A 15,170-nucleotide genomic window follows, 5' to 3' on the forward strand; every position below is an offset into this window, starting at 1 on the left:
AGCACCTAGAAAACCCTTCCTGCACCCCTCCAGGCCCTCTTCCATCCACGTATAATCCCTATCTGACTCCTAACAGCATAGATTTGTTTCTCATATTTATGTTTTATTGAACAGATGTCCAGACTTCTGTTGAATATATCTAGGAGTGTGATTGCTTGGTCATAGAAATGCAGATATATATATATATATACATATATATATATATATTTTATTTTTTTTTAGAGACCAGGTCTTGCTCTTTTATCTGGCTTAGAGTGCAGTGGTGTCATCATAGGTTACTGCAACCTCAAACTCCTGGGCCTGGGCTCAAACAATTTTCCTGCCTCAGCATCCCAAGTATCTGGGACTATAAAGTGTATGCCACCACACCTAGCTAATTTTTCTGTTTTTGTAGAGACAAGATCTTGCTATGTGCTCAGGCTGGTCTTCAACTCCTGGGCTCAAGTGATCCTCCCACTCTAGCCTTCCAACGTGCTAGGTTTACAGGAATGGGCCACCATGTCCGGCCCATATATTAAGCTTTAGTAGATATTGCCAAAGAGTTTTTCAAAATCATTGTACCAATTTAGGCTCCCACTAACAGTGTATGAGAATTCCAGTTGTTCTACATCTATACTAACATGTACTCTTGTTTGCCTTTTTAAATTTTAATTATTCTAGTGAGTACATGGGTATTTGCATTTCCCTGATGACTCATAAGTATCATAAGGATACTCCATTATGATTATGAAATTGTCTGTTTCTCTGTTGTTTCAGGTTTTTTTCCCTTTATATAGTTGGAAGCTATGCTATGGTGTGTACAAGGGTTTTGGATTGTGCTATCTGAAAACATCTTTTTTCTTAAAAAATTTATTTTTAATTATTATAGGTACATAATAGTTGTATATATTTATAGGATATATGTAGTGTTTTGATACTGGCATATAATGTGAATTAATCAAATCAGCATAATTGGGGTATCCATGATGAAAACATCTTTATTTAACCTCCATTTTTGGAGAATATTTGTATTTGGTATAGAAATCTAAACTGGTAGTTATTTTCTTTCAGCCATTTAATGATTTCATTTCATTTTTCCTGGCTTCTATCATTTTTTGTTGAGAAGTCAACAAGTCAGCCTTACAGTTGTTCCTTTGAAGGAATCAGCCGTTTGTATTCTGGGTGCTTTTAGGATTTTATTTTGTCTTTGGTTTTCACCTCTTTGACTATATGTGCCTACATCTGTTTGTCTTAATAATTATCTTGATCAGTAACAAGGCTTCTTGGGGCTCACTTCTTGGGGTTCACTGAACTTTCTGAATCTGTGGGTCAGTGTTTGTCATCAGGATTTGAAAATTCTTGACCCATAGATTTTCAAATATTACTTCTATCTCATTCTTTCTTTTTTTTCTTCTGAGTCTGTAACTGCATGTATGTTAGACCTTTAATTTATCCTAATCTATTATTTCCTTTTTTTTTTTCTTGAAAAAGGTCTTGCTCTGTTGCCTGGGCTAGAGTGCAGTGACATCATCAAAGCTCACAGCAACCTCAAACTCCTGGGCTCAAACTGCCCTCCTGCCTCAGCATCCCGAGTAGCTGGGACTACAGGTGTGCACCACCATGCCTGGCTAATCTTTCTGTTTTTTGTAGAGATAGAGTCTCACTATTTTCCCAGGCTGGTCTTGAACTCCTGGCCTCAAGTAATTTTCCTGCCTTGGCCTCCCAAAATGCTAGTTTTACAGGCGTGAGCCACTGTACCAAGCCCAAATCATCTTTTGGGGGACTAGATTCATCATCTATAATTTTTTAAAGAATGAATCATGAGTGCTATATTTCTTGAGTACTTCCATGTTTAAGAATTTCTGTCTGCTGTATTTACAATTAGAGTTCAACCTGATTGTATATAGTCTTTTTGGATCATAGTTTTTATCAGAACTTGTAGCCCTGACTCCATTGCCTTCTGGCATTAATGTTGCTACAGAGAAATCTGAGGTCAACATTCTTCTTCAGAAAGAATATGAAGAGTTCTTTTTTTATATAAGAAGTTTAGCAACCAAACCAGATGTCTTGATTGTAACCACTCTTTCTTTGATTTTTTTTAATCAATTTCATCCCTTTCAACTGGCAGTCAATACTTTGAGTGCCTTATTATGTCTTTGGAGTCTTAACAACTTTTTATTATAAAAAGTTTTTAAACATATGCAAATGTAGAGGGAATAATATAATGGAATCCCATGTGTCCATAATCTAGCATTATAATTTATCAACATCCTACACTCTTACTTCTGAATGCTTGTTTTGTTTCATTTGCAGAGTTCTTTACTTCAAGGCTAGCAACTTCTCTTTATGTTAGATGATGTTTTTGTGTCCTGCACATTTATTACCTATTATTTAATTGCATTGAGTTGTCTTTTTCCTCTACACTTTCTACAACATCTCAAGCTTTTCTGTTTGTCAGTAATTCTTCTCTCCTGGGTGACTTTGACTTTTCCCTGGTCTGTCTATTGGCTATCTCAGTCCATTTCTCTCCAAAGTGAGAGTTCTTAAGAAATATGGGATCAAATTACTTTATTTCTCTGTCTTGCTTAATGGGGAAGGGCAGGAGTAGGGTGAGGATGGGGTTTGGTTCCTTAGGCAATATTTTTGAAAGTTTATGGCATAAAGTTGTACTGCTCTCCTTGCTTCCTTGCTACTAGTGAAACTTTGGCCTCTCCCTCCCTCCCTCCCTTGCTATCTTTTGAAGATTTTGTCAGGTAGTGAGATTTTCTTACTATAGCAGTAGGTATTAAGATATTCCATACCCAGTATTTTATTACCCGAATATTACTTTATTATTAATCTTAGATGGCTACAAAACCAGGCCAGCCAGGAAGCACTAGGTCTGGGAGGTTACCCACCAGTAACAGTGAGGAGGGATATTAAAAGGAATCGTGATCAGGTGGAAAGTTTAGAAGAGGCTTGTAAATACCACCTACATAGGAAGAAATGGGAGAAATCAACTTTGAAACAGACAAGCCGGATGGGATTCTCCTCGAAGGAGTCAGGCACAACAGTGAGCAATAGGGTCTTTAGGGACTGGCCCTCAGATCATCGCTGCTCGGGAGACTGCTCTCTTCACACTCTTTAATCAGTCTTTCTTCCTCTGGAGCACACAACACCTCGGCCTCTAATCCAGTCTGCTTCTAGCATCATCCCAGTCTAATTCCACCTGGCCTTCTTAGCTATTTATAGAACAAGACGGGAGGAGGAGGAGCGATGTCTAAGTTCTCTTGAAATCCAACTACCCTGCTCCTAATTAGGTTGTTTTTCAATTCTGTGGCTCTGCCTTCTCTACATCCAGCTTTCTGTGTTGTCTTCCCCGGAGCAACAGATCCGTACTCTTACTTCTCACATATAGTTTTCAAAACGTATGGAGGAATCCGCAAATCTCTGTGCATCAGAGTCTAATCTTCCTGCCCTCAAAAAAGCATCCAGCTGTGTACACAGCATGTGTTGATCACTGGCAAGAGCTTTGTACCTTCCAAAAGCGTAAGTTGGCTAACAGCCGTGTACTATAAACGACAGGGTGTAGAGCACCCTGTCAATAAGCTCGGTCGTCCCGTCTTCCAAAGGCCCCATGGCAGGACCCTGAGGAGCAAGATGTCTCACACAGACAACCCCAGTCAAGAGCCAAAATACCTTGGCAGGAAGGAGCTGCAAAAACACTGCACTCCCTGTAAGTGCTACATTTGGAAATTCTCTGCAGTTTGCTAGACTGAGTAAACAGAGCTAGGAGCCAGGCATAAATACTCATTTTTCACAGCCAAAGAGGGCCATCTCCACAAGTACCCTTCTATATTTGCCTTTGGGTGACTGGTTTTGCTGCCACAGCTACAGTTCCCTCAAGCTGGCCTCGAGCAGGTGGAAACACTCTGGAGGTGTGGGCCCATGGAGCAAAGATAAAGAGGCAGGAAATGCATCAGCACTTTTTTCTCTAGGTGTCTCCTAAGCACTCATGATCCCAGAAGGCTCTGCAAATTTCAAAAAACTCTGTGAATTTCTCAATCTGTTTAATACCATAGCTATCTAAGCTACCATAAATTGATGGGGGAAAATTTTTGCCATTAGATGTTTCCTGAAGTTCAAGTGACTAATCCACTTAAGGTAGGCTGAAGAGATTTGGCCGAGTCAGATGGGCAGATGCACAATATCCAGGCTCTGCTTTCTGACAGTTAGGAACCTGACACTGTTGCAGACTTGTTTAAAGTGTTTGAATGGTTTTTGGCAAAGTAGTTAATTGGCGAATTAGATTTTGAAGAAATAATTTTCAGGGACATGACCTAGAGCCCACTTCTCTCCTTGACATTTGATCCTCATCATCCACTCTGACCCTAGTATGTCCCCCATCCTGGGCTCTGACAGCCAAGCCATTCCAGCTCCTAGTCTACTTCTCAGGCCTCTGACCTCAGCTCCACAGCTGGCCCAAAACATTTACCTCAGAGCCATTAATCAACTTGCCTGCCATGCCTTAAGCCCTTGTAACTTTTTTATCCACAGCTATCATCCTTGATCTTTCTGATGCATTGTCTTTTTTTTTTTCAAGAGATAGGGTCTCACTGTGTCCCCCAGGCTGGAGTGCAGTAGCATGATCATAGCTCACTGCAGCCTCAAACTCCTGGGCTCAAGCAACCCACCCACCTCAGCCTCTTGAGTGGCTGGGACTATAGGAACGTACCACCATGGTTGGCTAATGTTTTAATTTTTTGTTGAGATGAGGGTCTCACTATGCTGCCCAGGCTGGTCTCAACCCCCTGGGCTCTTCCCAAACAGGTGTGAGCCATTTCTTTGTTTTTAAAGCTCATTGTTGTTCTTGATTCCACCACAATTTGTCTCTTTCGCAGGGGTCCTCAAACTTTTTAAATGGGGCCAGTTCACTGTCCCTCAGACTGTTGGAGGGCCATTGGGGAGTGAGGTGCACATTCCACACATGCGCACTGTGGGCCCAGGACCAGTCGGCTGCTAAGCAGGACAGGCAGTGGCAGCAAAAACACCCAGTGGGCCAGACAGATGTCCTCAGCGGGCTGCATGTGGCCTGCATGCCATAGTTTGAGGGTCCCTGCTTTAGAGCCTATAGAGGACAAGCTGTTATCCTCTGGCTAGTAAGCTATCCTTCCTTTATCATAGTGGGAAGCTTCCAGAGGCATTCTGACTCATCTTCTCCGTATTTTGCTCTGTTGGTATCCCTGAGCTGCTTTTACTTAGAACACCCCGACACCAAATGTGTGGTATGTTTTCCAAAACCACTTCACCAATTTTCTGACACCACCTGGGCATCCTACAATTCACTTCAATTCTGACACTATCTACCTGGATTTACCTTCACATCCCACAAGTCAAGGGCTCAGTCCCACAAGGCTGTCCCCACTTCAGACACTAGTCACAAATCTCAGATTGTCACTAGTACTTCTGAACATCTGGCTATATAAATTCAAGTGTTTCCACAACCTCCTCCTCAGGTTTGGTTATTTGCTAGAACAACTCACAGGACTCAAGAAAGTGCTTTACTTACTATTAATGATTTACTATAAAGGATACAACTCAGGAACAACCAAATGGAGAAGATGCATAGGGCAAGGTATGTCGGAAGGGGTGCAGAGCTTCCTTACTGTCTGGCATACCACTTTTCTAGCTCATCAATGTATTCAACCCAGAAGCTCTCCAAATGCCAATATTTAATGGTTTTGATGAAGGTTTCATTAAGTAGGCATGATTGGTTAAATCACTGGCCATTGGAGATTGACTCCAATCTCTAGCCCCTCCCCTCTCTCTGGAGATTGGGGGCTGGCCTGAAAGTTCCAACCCTCTAATCATGCCCAATCATGGTCTTTCAGGGGACCAGCCCCCACCCTGAAGCTATCTAGGGGCCCTCAGCTGCCAGTCATCTCATCCCTAGCACACAAAAGACTCTTGTGTCATTCCAAGGGATTCCAAGGGTTTTAGGTGTATGCCAGGAACAAAGACCAAATATTTATTTTTATTATATCACAATACACCAAACAAAATAAAAACTAACCAACTCATCACCTGCTAAATTTCTGAAACTGGCAATCAAGATATTCCTACATAATAGCACACACAATGCCTTCTTTAGAAGGGCAGTTGTCTTCTCTAGGTTTTTGGATCTGACCACATACTATGAGTTATCACATACCAACAAAAAAGTTGTTTAAATTTGCATATTATTTATACTTACATACACTAAAATATGCTGTTCCTCTGCCCAAGCATCCCCCGTCACAATCCCTGTACACTGGGGGCTGGCATTGCATGACCTAACTCCTCCTGTGTCCTGACAAGGAGTGGACAGCTGACCCAAGTTGATCAGGTTGGCCTCTCACACCTGCATTTGAGTTGTGGGGCCCAGACGCCAGGAGTTGGGAGCTGCATGCCATGAACAGAAGAGTTCTGACAGAAAGATCCCTGAACTCATGCTGTTGAGGTCCCTCCCCTCCCTGAATCCTGCTTATTTAACTTTTGCTCAGATTTCATAAGATCTGGTGCAGCATTTCCAGACTTGTACCATTCTAGCCATTGTTTGCAGCAAGCAGAAATGAGATACTTCCATATGGCAGATTCAATTGGTTGCCTGACTGAGTCACCATTCCCAGTCTTCCCTTGCTGTTTCCAGTAGAGGTTAGAAAACTTAAACATTCTAGTTCCCTACTTCTCTTACATTGAAAAGTAATAGAGTTCTGGCCAAAGACACATAAGAAGTCTTCTGAAGGAGTTTAGAGACAATTTTTTTTCTGATAAATGAGACGGCTACAGCTGGTAGTCCTTTTCACTTGTTCCTACTTTGAACTCAGATGTAATACTAGGAGCTTCAGCAGCTGTCTTGGCACTATGTAGGAAAGGCGTTGGCTATAGCACTGCTGTCCCTGACACTGGAGCTTCTGAACCAATGCCAGTAACCACCTACCTCCAGATTTCTTGGTATGAGAGGGAAAAAATTTTTAAGCCATTGAGAGTTAGGTTCTCCATTACCTGTAGCTGAAATGTATAATTCAAAAGCAACTCCTTCGTAAAGACTGATTGCCCTAGTGCAAAGAAATGCTTCCTGGTATTTAGGCAGTAACTCAAGAGGTAAATTTCACTAATTCTGTGCTGTGTAATTGTTTTCTAATCACTCCACATGCACTTGCACAAATTGAACCACTTAATCATGGGAACTAAATCATCAACATTATTTAAAATTTCTACAATCCCTGAGCAGGACTTGCCAATCAGGAAAATACTTTTAAATACAATATTCTCTTCATGAAACACTAGGGCTCCAAATAAAGTACATCCCCAGAGTTGGTAAAGAGTTTCAGAAAATAGTACCCTTTGAAATAAAAAAAAAAAACCTGATGTGACTCACTATAAACAGAAGTGATTCACCCTGAGAGAGACCTTATAAAAAAGTGTGGCTGCAGAGAACGGGGTGTTTTGTACATAAAAAACCAGGATAAAGCCATTTGGCAAAAGATAAAATTGGATCCACACCTCACACCACACACAAGAATATAGTCCAAAGGGATCAGAGATGTGAATTTAAAGAATGAAATCATGGCCGGGCGCTGTGGCTCACGCCTGTAATCCTAGCTCTTGGGAGGCCGAGGCGGGCGGATTGCTCAAGGTCAGGAGTTCAAAACCAGCCTGAGCAAGAGCGAGACCCCGTCTCTACTATAAATAGAAAGAAATTAATTGGCCAACTGATATATATATATAAAAAATTAGCCGGGCATGGTGGTGCATGCCTGTAGTCCCAGCTACTCAGGAGGCTGAGGCAGGAGGATCGCTTGAGCCCAGGAGTTTGAGGTTGCTGTGAGCTAGGCTGATGCCACGGCACTCACTCTAGCCTGGACAACAAAGCGAGACTCTGTCTCAAAAAAAAAAAAAAAAAAAAAAAAAAGAATGAAATCAAATGAGTACTAAAAGAAAATACAAATGAATTTCTTTATAACCTGGGTGTGGGAAAAAGTTACTCATAATTTAAAATCAAGATGCAATAAAAGAAAAAAAAAGATGCAATAAAAGAAGACCATATTGAACAAAAAAACCTTATGAACTTTTGCCTGGCAAAACCACTATAAGTGAAGTCAAAAAAACAAGTGACAGACTGGGAGAAAATATTTGCAAAATACGTCACAAATAATGGACTAATACAACAGCAAGCAAATCTGAAATCTAATAGCATGTAGGGAATTAGGAGTGACACAGATTAGAGCAATCCCACAGGTAAGTGGGAATATATTAGCATTGCCTACATAGCTCCCATTCATTTTAGGATTTAATATTAATAATTAAATCTTAAAGACAGAAAGTTTAGGATGCTTAACTATCTACAGATAGACTCCTTCCAGTAGTCATGGGGTTTCATGACTGGTTTCAAACCTGGTATGTATAATAATTTTTGTTAAATCTGTACAAACAAAATATGCGTACCGTATTTTAAGATATATAAAGAGACTTCAGTGGTATTTTTGACTCTGATATTTTCCCTCCTTACACAGTTTTAAAAAAAAGCATTGAGACCTGCTGAAGTTCCACTTTTTGCCCTGATTTTAGAACCTATCTCTCACAAATAATGTGCCTCCTCTGTCTGACAAAGATGAGATATCAGATATTATTAACATAGTAACTCAGTCTATATGTAGATGCTTCATAAGGTCCTGCTTAGCTACTATTCATCAACTCTCTTGTCGTTTCTTTTTTTTTTTTTTGAGACAGAGTCTTGCTCTGTCTCCTGGGCTAGAGTGCAGTGGCACCATCATGGCTCACTGAAACCCCAAATTCATGGGCTCAAGCAATCCTCCTGCCTCAGCCTTCCGCATAGCTGGGACCAGAGGTGTGTGCCACTATGCCTGGCTAATTTTTCTATTTTTTTGTAGTGATGGGGGTCTTGGTCTTGCTCAGATTGGGCTTGAACTCTTGGCCTCAAATGATCCTCTTGCCTTGGACTCCCAAAGTGCTGGGATGATAGGCAGCAGCCGCCACACCTGAGCTCTTATTCCTTTCTTTGAAATACTTACTGAAAGAAGTATCTGTTGGTTTCACTTGTATAGAGAATTTCCTCTTTTTTTTAATCTTTATCTTTGCTGCAAATTCATGTTCTAGAGAATTTCCTCTTAACAGTATTTTTAAAAAGAGAGTTTTACTCTTGTTAGAGCCATCAACAAACAAATATATTGATCACTTTCCAGGTGTAAACCAGGGTCCTTGCCATCTGAAAAACCTTGAAGGCCACCAGTTATAGGGACCAGGCCTACTCAGAGGCCAGGGAGAGCAGGAGTGAGAAAAGAGGTCTTTAGAATGTGGTTTATCAATGAAATTAGGAAGGAATTATAATAATCTCAGGACAACAGGGCTTCTAAAACAGCCTAGGGCTTGTAATCAAAAAGGGCCTGATGGAAAAATAAAGGAAATGAAAGGCTGGTAATGTGTTCCTTAATGCAGTCCTTATAGCAGACATTTTACCCCTTGCCACATCTCCTGGTTATGCCTCCTTTTCAGCTACAGGAGGACTATTTCTGGCATCCTGAAGGCTTCACTACTTAGTGCCCACCATCATGTCTTTCTGTTTTCCTGCCTCAGGGCTTTTCCAAAGTCTCAGTATCTCAGCCTTGCACGCATGAAGCTGGAAGTGTGCCCCAAGAGGCATTTCTTAACCAAAGAAGGTCTGGAGTTGGTAGATAAATGTCCCACTTCACTCCTGCCCATCCTTCAGAGGTGCATTCCACAGTGTTCCTCAGAGAGTCCCCATTAGAATTGAGCCCCGGTTGCCCACGCTGCTAACTAGCTGAGTAATGCATCCAAGCCTTTTCTTCTTTCCTGTTATACTTTCTTTGCATTCTTATTCTGACCTCCAAGAATCAGCCCCCAGATATACTATTGCACTCCAGTTTTTGACTCAGTCTTTTTTGGGGGATCCCAAACCAAGACAGTCCTACTCATGGTAGAAGACGAATTAGATCAGCTGAAGAAGTAGGTTGAAGTTTCAGACTCAGTTAAGCCTGCTTGAAAAGAAGAATGAAATCAAGGGAAGTAGGTCTATAAACCTATGCAGGGACAGAATGGAAAGGAGTGCTTCTGCTATAGTTAAGGCCCGCCAAAATCAGGATGCCCTTCTTCTTTCTACCAGATGATATTTCTTTTCTTTTTTTGAGACAGGGTTTTACTCTGTTGCCTGGGCTAGAGTGCAGTGGTGTCACTCCTGGCCTCAAGTGAGCCTCCTGCCTCAGCCTCCCAAAGTGCTGAAATTATAGGAGTGAGCCACCGCACTCAGCCTATAACAGATTGTATTTCTACCTTTTTCTTTTTATTGGATTCAGAAGGGCACCTAGAGACAGAGACTAGTCAAGCTCTTTCACTCTCACTTTATTCCCTAATAAATACAATGCCAAACAATGGCCAGATATTACCATCTATCTGTTCTTTGAGCTTTTTACCATAGTTGAGATTATCTGGTGATCCAAGCAGTCTTTCCAAAAGAAAGCTGGTTCCCTTGGTGAGGGCTAGACTAGAGACAGAAGGCTATGCCCATAGCTTATGGCCAAGCTCCTGTAGGATTTCCAGAGCAACTGTTTCAATAAAAGGGAGCGGCTGGCCTGGCCACTTTCATTGTCTTCTTTTGGGCAAAAATTATTAGCCCACGGTGACATGAATTATATTTTTTTACCTTTCCCTATACAGGGGACGAATTTACCCCTAAATTATTTATAGTGACATATGTATCAAAAGAACAAGCAAGCAGGAGTTCTAAACAGAAAGGCATTAAGCAGAGTCTTTGGAGACATTATGTGTTCTTCTCCCTTGGGAAAGACATGCAGACTATCTTTCTAGAAGAGGCACAGAGACCTTGGTTATACCTTGCTTGAGAACAGTGGATAGTTTGTTAATCCCTTCACTTTACATGAGAAGGAAAAAAATAGGGAGATTTTACCAAAAACATCTCATAACATTCTATCATTAAAGTAGCATAAGTTACGCAAAGTCTGGAAAGTGCAAAGCGAAGGGGAAAAAGTAAGATTTTTAAGGATGAGCCAAGGCCAGGAGACTTATCAGTGCTCATTGGGCCCCCAAAAGCATGGACTTTGGAAGCATCAGTAACTGCAACTTCAGTTCATTCAAGCTCAGACAAATGTGGAAAAAACTGGAATGTTTTCCCAGGAGGCAGGACTCACAAGCCTAAGAAATTTTGAAGTGGGAGGCAAAGCAGCACTGAGAACCTACTGGATATTAAAAAATTCAGAAGAAAAAGCAGGGAATCTGGATTGTAGGGAAATCAAAACCACAAACTGCTTGGAAAGTTGCTGCAACTCAGTCGCTCATTTAATCTTAAGGGTGCTGGAGATAAAGCAATGAGTTAAGATCAGCGATGTTCTTTAGCATATTTTGCTAGTTTCCCAGATTATTTCTTTATGTTGGACCCTTTGAAACATTATATGTTTTTGATGGATTTAGCTAAAGTCAAGCCTATGTGTTAAGGAGATTGTCATTGACATTTTAAGCTAATGCTTATAAAATAATAGGTCTTTGATATTAGATTTCTGTCCTTTCCCATACCCCCAAAATCTTGGTAGTAAAATTATTTCCTGTTTTTGAGTTAAGAGATCAGCAAATGTATTGGGTACTTATTGTGTGCTCACCCAGTATGGGAATACCATGGAAGATATAGAAATGAAAGCCTTTCTGTGGTTTTGAGTGGGGTACAACATTGCCAGAAATAAAGATTACATTCACTAGCTCCCTTGTTGCTACGTATGACCTTATAGTTCTGGCCATTGAGATATAAACTCTGAAAAGGGAACTGACTCAGCTGGAAGGACCGTTCTTTTGTCCTTTCGTCTTTATTCTGTTTGTATCAGAAGGATTGAAATGCATATTTGAAGGCTGGAGCTCCACTTGCCATCTTGGACCACAAGGTAATCCTGAGGATGGAAGATATACTCTGAGCATGGTGGAGCAGAGAGACAGAGGGTCCTTGAAAGCATCATTAGCTACCATGCTAGTCCTAGACTATCTCCAGTCTCCTTTATGCAAGAAAGAAAGAAATACTTATCTTGTTTAAGCCTCTTTTATTTTGGGTTCCCTGTTATAGCAAAATTTACTACAATTTGCAGCAGATATAGTAAAAGTCCTGTACACTGGGCCATTTTTGCCTATGAGTGACAGAAATTCTATATTAAAAGATTGCCTACCTGTGTATTGCCTTGAGCAAGTGCTCTTCAGCTTCTCCTTCAATGGGGTTGCTCAAGCAAGCTGAGGAGGGTCCCCCCTCATTATCCTTCCATCTTTTCTCACACTTCCCTAGTAAGATCTTATCCAGTTCTTTTCGAGCTCTTCCTTCTTCTTTTCCCTTACTATTATCATTTCCTTCTCATCTCTCACAAGTGATTTCTCTATCTAGGAAGTTATAAAAGCTAGGAACTTGGCTGAGCCAGCTAGAGGGAGAGATTGGCATCGGTAGAACAAAGGCCAACAGGAGGAAGGGTGTTGGGACTTGACAGCTGGGGTCACTGAAATTTGTTTATGGAGACAGTTGCTGTTCCATCCTTTCTTGGCCTTTACCTCCTCTGTGAACCAGTCACCTTGGCCCCAAATCCCTAAGAAACTCAGGGTTGGACACTCACATTCTATCATAGATATGCTATTTTTACATTATGTGAACATTTTCCTGAGAAATAAACTCCTTTAAAAGAAAAACATTTATTCCAGTACAGTTTGAACCTACTTCCCAACTGATTCTACAAAGCTGGGGACAAGTTTAAAGAGAGGATTGGGGAACTGTGAGGAAGAACACAAACAGGAACATAGTTAAACAGTGAAAGTGGGCTCAGTGGACAGCAGAAGTTTATAATTGTGTGCACCGACTCCTGTAGAGACTTTCATTACTGACTTCAAGAGAGGCTTCACCTATTGATTTCGGTTTGGGAAGTTTTAGGAACAAAGCAGCAGAATTTTTTTTGCTAATGAAAAGCAACATTTGAGTCTAATTTTAGGTCATGTAAAACGTCACCAGTAGGGACTTGAGATCTTCTGCCAACCTGCTTATAACTTCTTCACTTTTTAGATCTCTTGTTTTCCACAGTACTTTTAAGATTTTTGCCCAAGTAAAATTTCTTCTCCTATATCTATGCTAACTCCATCCTTGTGCTCACAGTCTTGACCTTAGTGCCTTGATTACCTTCAAACTACTTCCTCCCCTTGTTCAAAACACAACCCCAACTTTTTTCACTGGGCCTGGTGCATACCTCACTCTGAACACACACCATGTTATCTGGAAAGGATATGTTTGCATATGTTTTCTTATTTAATTCTGTACCTTGAGTGCTTAACCCTTTGCCTATCATAGAGTCTGTCCTCAGTGACTATTTCTTGATCTTTGGCAACAGTGATAATCAGTTATAGTATTTGCCAAAAGCTATGTGTAACCAATTATCACTTCAATGCACTACTTTAAAAAATTATCCTGAAATTTAAAACAACAAAACACAAAATCGTTTTGGAGGACAAAGAGAGAGAGAGAGAAAACTGCCTAAGGCTGGAAGTTATAAATTTGAGCACAGCTGGGAACTGCGATGGGAAATAAATAAAGTACAACTCTTCATTAATATTATGAAAAGTCTTTTGCAATGGAGCTGCAGAAGCTGTAAGAATCATACAATAAGTACTAGTACAAAGTAGTGCACTCTATGCTGATGCAAAATATATGACAGTGGAGTAGTTTAGAGCATGTGCTAGGGAGGCAGATTCCAAAGTTCATAGTACAGCTCTGCTACTTTCAAGCCACATGAATTTAGGTGAGTTACTTAACTTCTCTGTTTTATAGCTTTATCATTTGTAAAATGCAGTTCATAAGATTAATTAAAGAAATTAATATATAAAACACTTAGAAACGTGGCTGACACATAGAGCTAGATAAATATTTATTTCAGTATTATTGTTGTTGTTATAATTCCCCATCTTTAAGCATGACTCATAACAACAAAAAAAGCAAGAAAAGTGAAGGTTGGAGGCCTAACATATTTACATATGCTACAGTGATGTGAATTAAGATGGCAATGTGGGTCATTCATTACTTTAAAAGGAGCTCTTAATATTATACTTTTATGAACTCTTTACTCAGAGAGTAAACACACAAGAGAAGAAGCAAACAGATTTCCTTACTCTCACCCACCCATCCTCCCCTTCTATGTTGTATCCATGCCAACTTTTGTGATTTATCATTAAGAAGAAATTATTAGTTAAGTGCAATAAAAATTCTCTAAAAATATATTTTGGGGCTGATATAGAAGTTGTTTTAAGAACATAAAATTAGACAATTTGAGTTTCTTAATTGCTTGCTTTTGACCTCATAAACCCACTGGAATTCTCAATTAGGCAGAATTTGGAAATGAAATTTCTAAATGTTGGGCTAAAGCCTTTTGTGGTAACAGCTTCATAATCCTTATTTGAATTGTATTAGTAAGCATATGTACAATCTATAATTTCTAATTTTGAGATATTTGGCCCTTTAGACTTCTAAATACATTAAAAATATGACAAGAGTTTCTAGCCTCTTGGCACTCACTCACTCTTCTTTCTTTTTTCTTTTTTGATAACACTGATAGATCATTGCAATTTTTAGCTAGTTCGCCTCAGTTTTCTTCACTGGGCAAGGTTCATAAAGGTAGGCACCATGTCTGTCATTTTTGTTGCCATATCTCCAGTGCCAATCATGGTGCATAGCACATAATAGGCATTTCAAAAGTATAGTATTAGGTAAAGAGATATGAAAAAAGGTCTTGAGCAGTGAGCTACAGTTGAACCAGCATAAGTTTTAGATTTGAAAATCCCAGTTTTTCTAATTCTCTACATGATCTACAGCAAGTTGCCTAACAAACTTTTTTTTTTGTAAAATAAGAATAATGCCTATTTAATAAGAATTATGAGAATCTAGCAAGATAATAGTTTATTAAAACTCCTGCTGAATGTGTATTATTTTCCAGGTACTATGTTTCAAAATATGGGCTTTAAAAATTGAGTGAAATACAATTCTGTCCTTAAGAAATTTCCAATACAATAAGACAAGTCACAGAATATTATGAAATTTTACAGGTGTTCAAAGTAGGGAGTGATACCATGTGTTTGAGGGAATCAAGAAAGGAGGTGGCATATGAAATGTCCTC

This window comes from Microcebus murinus, chromosome 11, assembly GCF_040939455.1.
Source record: "Microcebus murinus isolate Inina chromosome 11, M.murinus_Inina_mat1.0, whole genome shotgun sequence".
NCBI classification, from domain to species: domain Eukaryota; kingdom Metazoa; phylum Chordata; class Mammalia; order Primates; family Cheirogaleidae; genus Microcebus; species Microcebus murinus.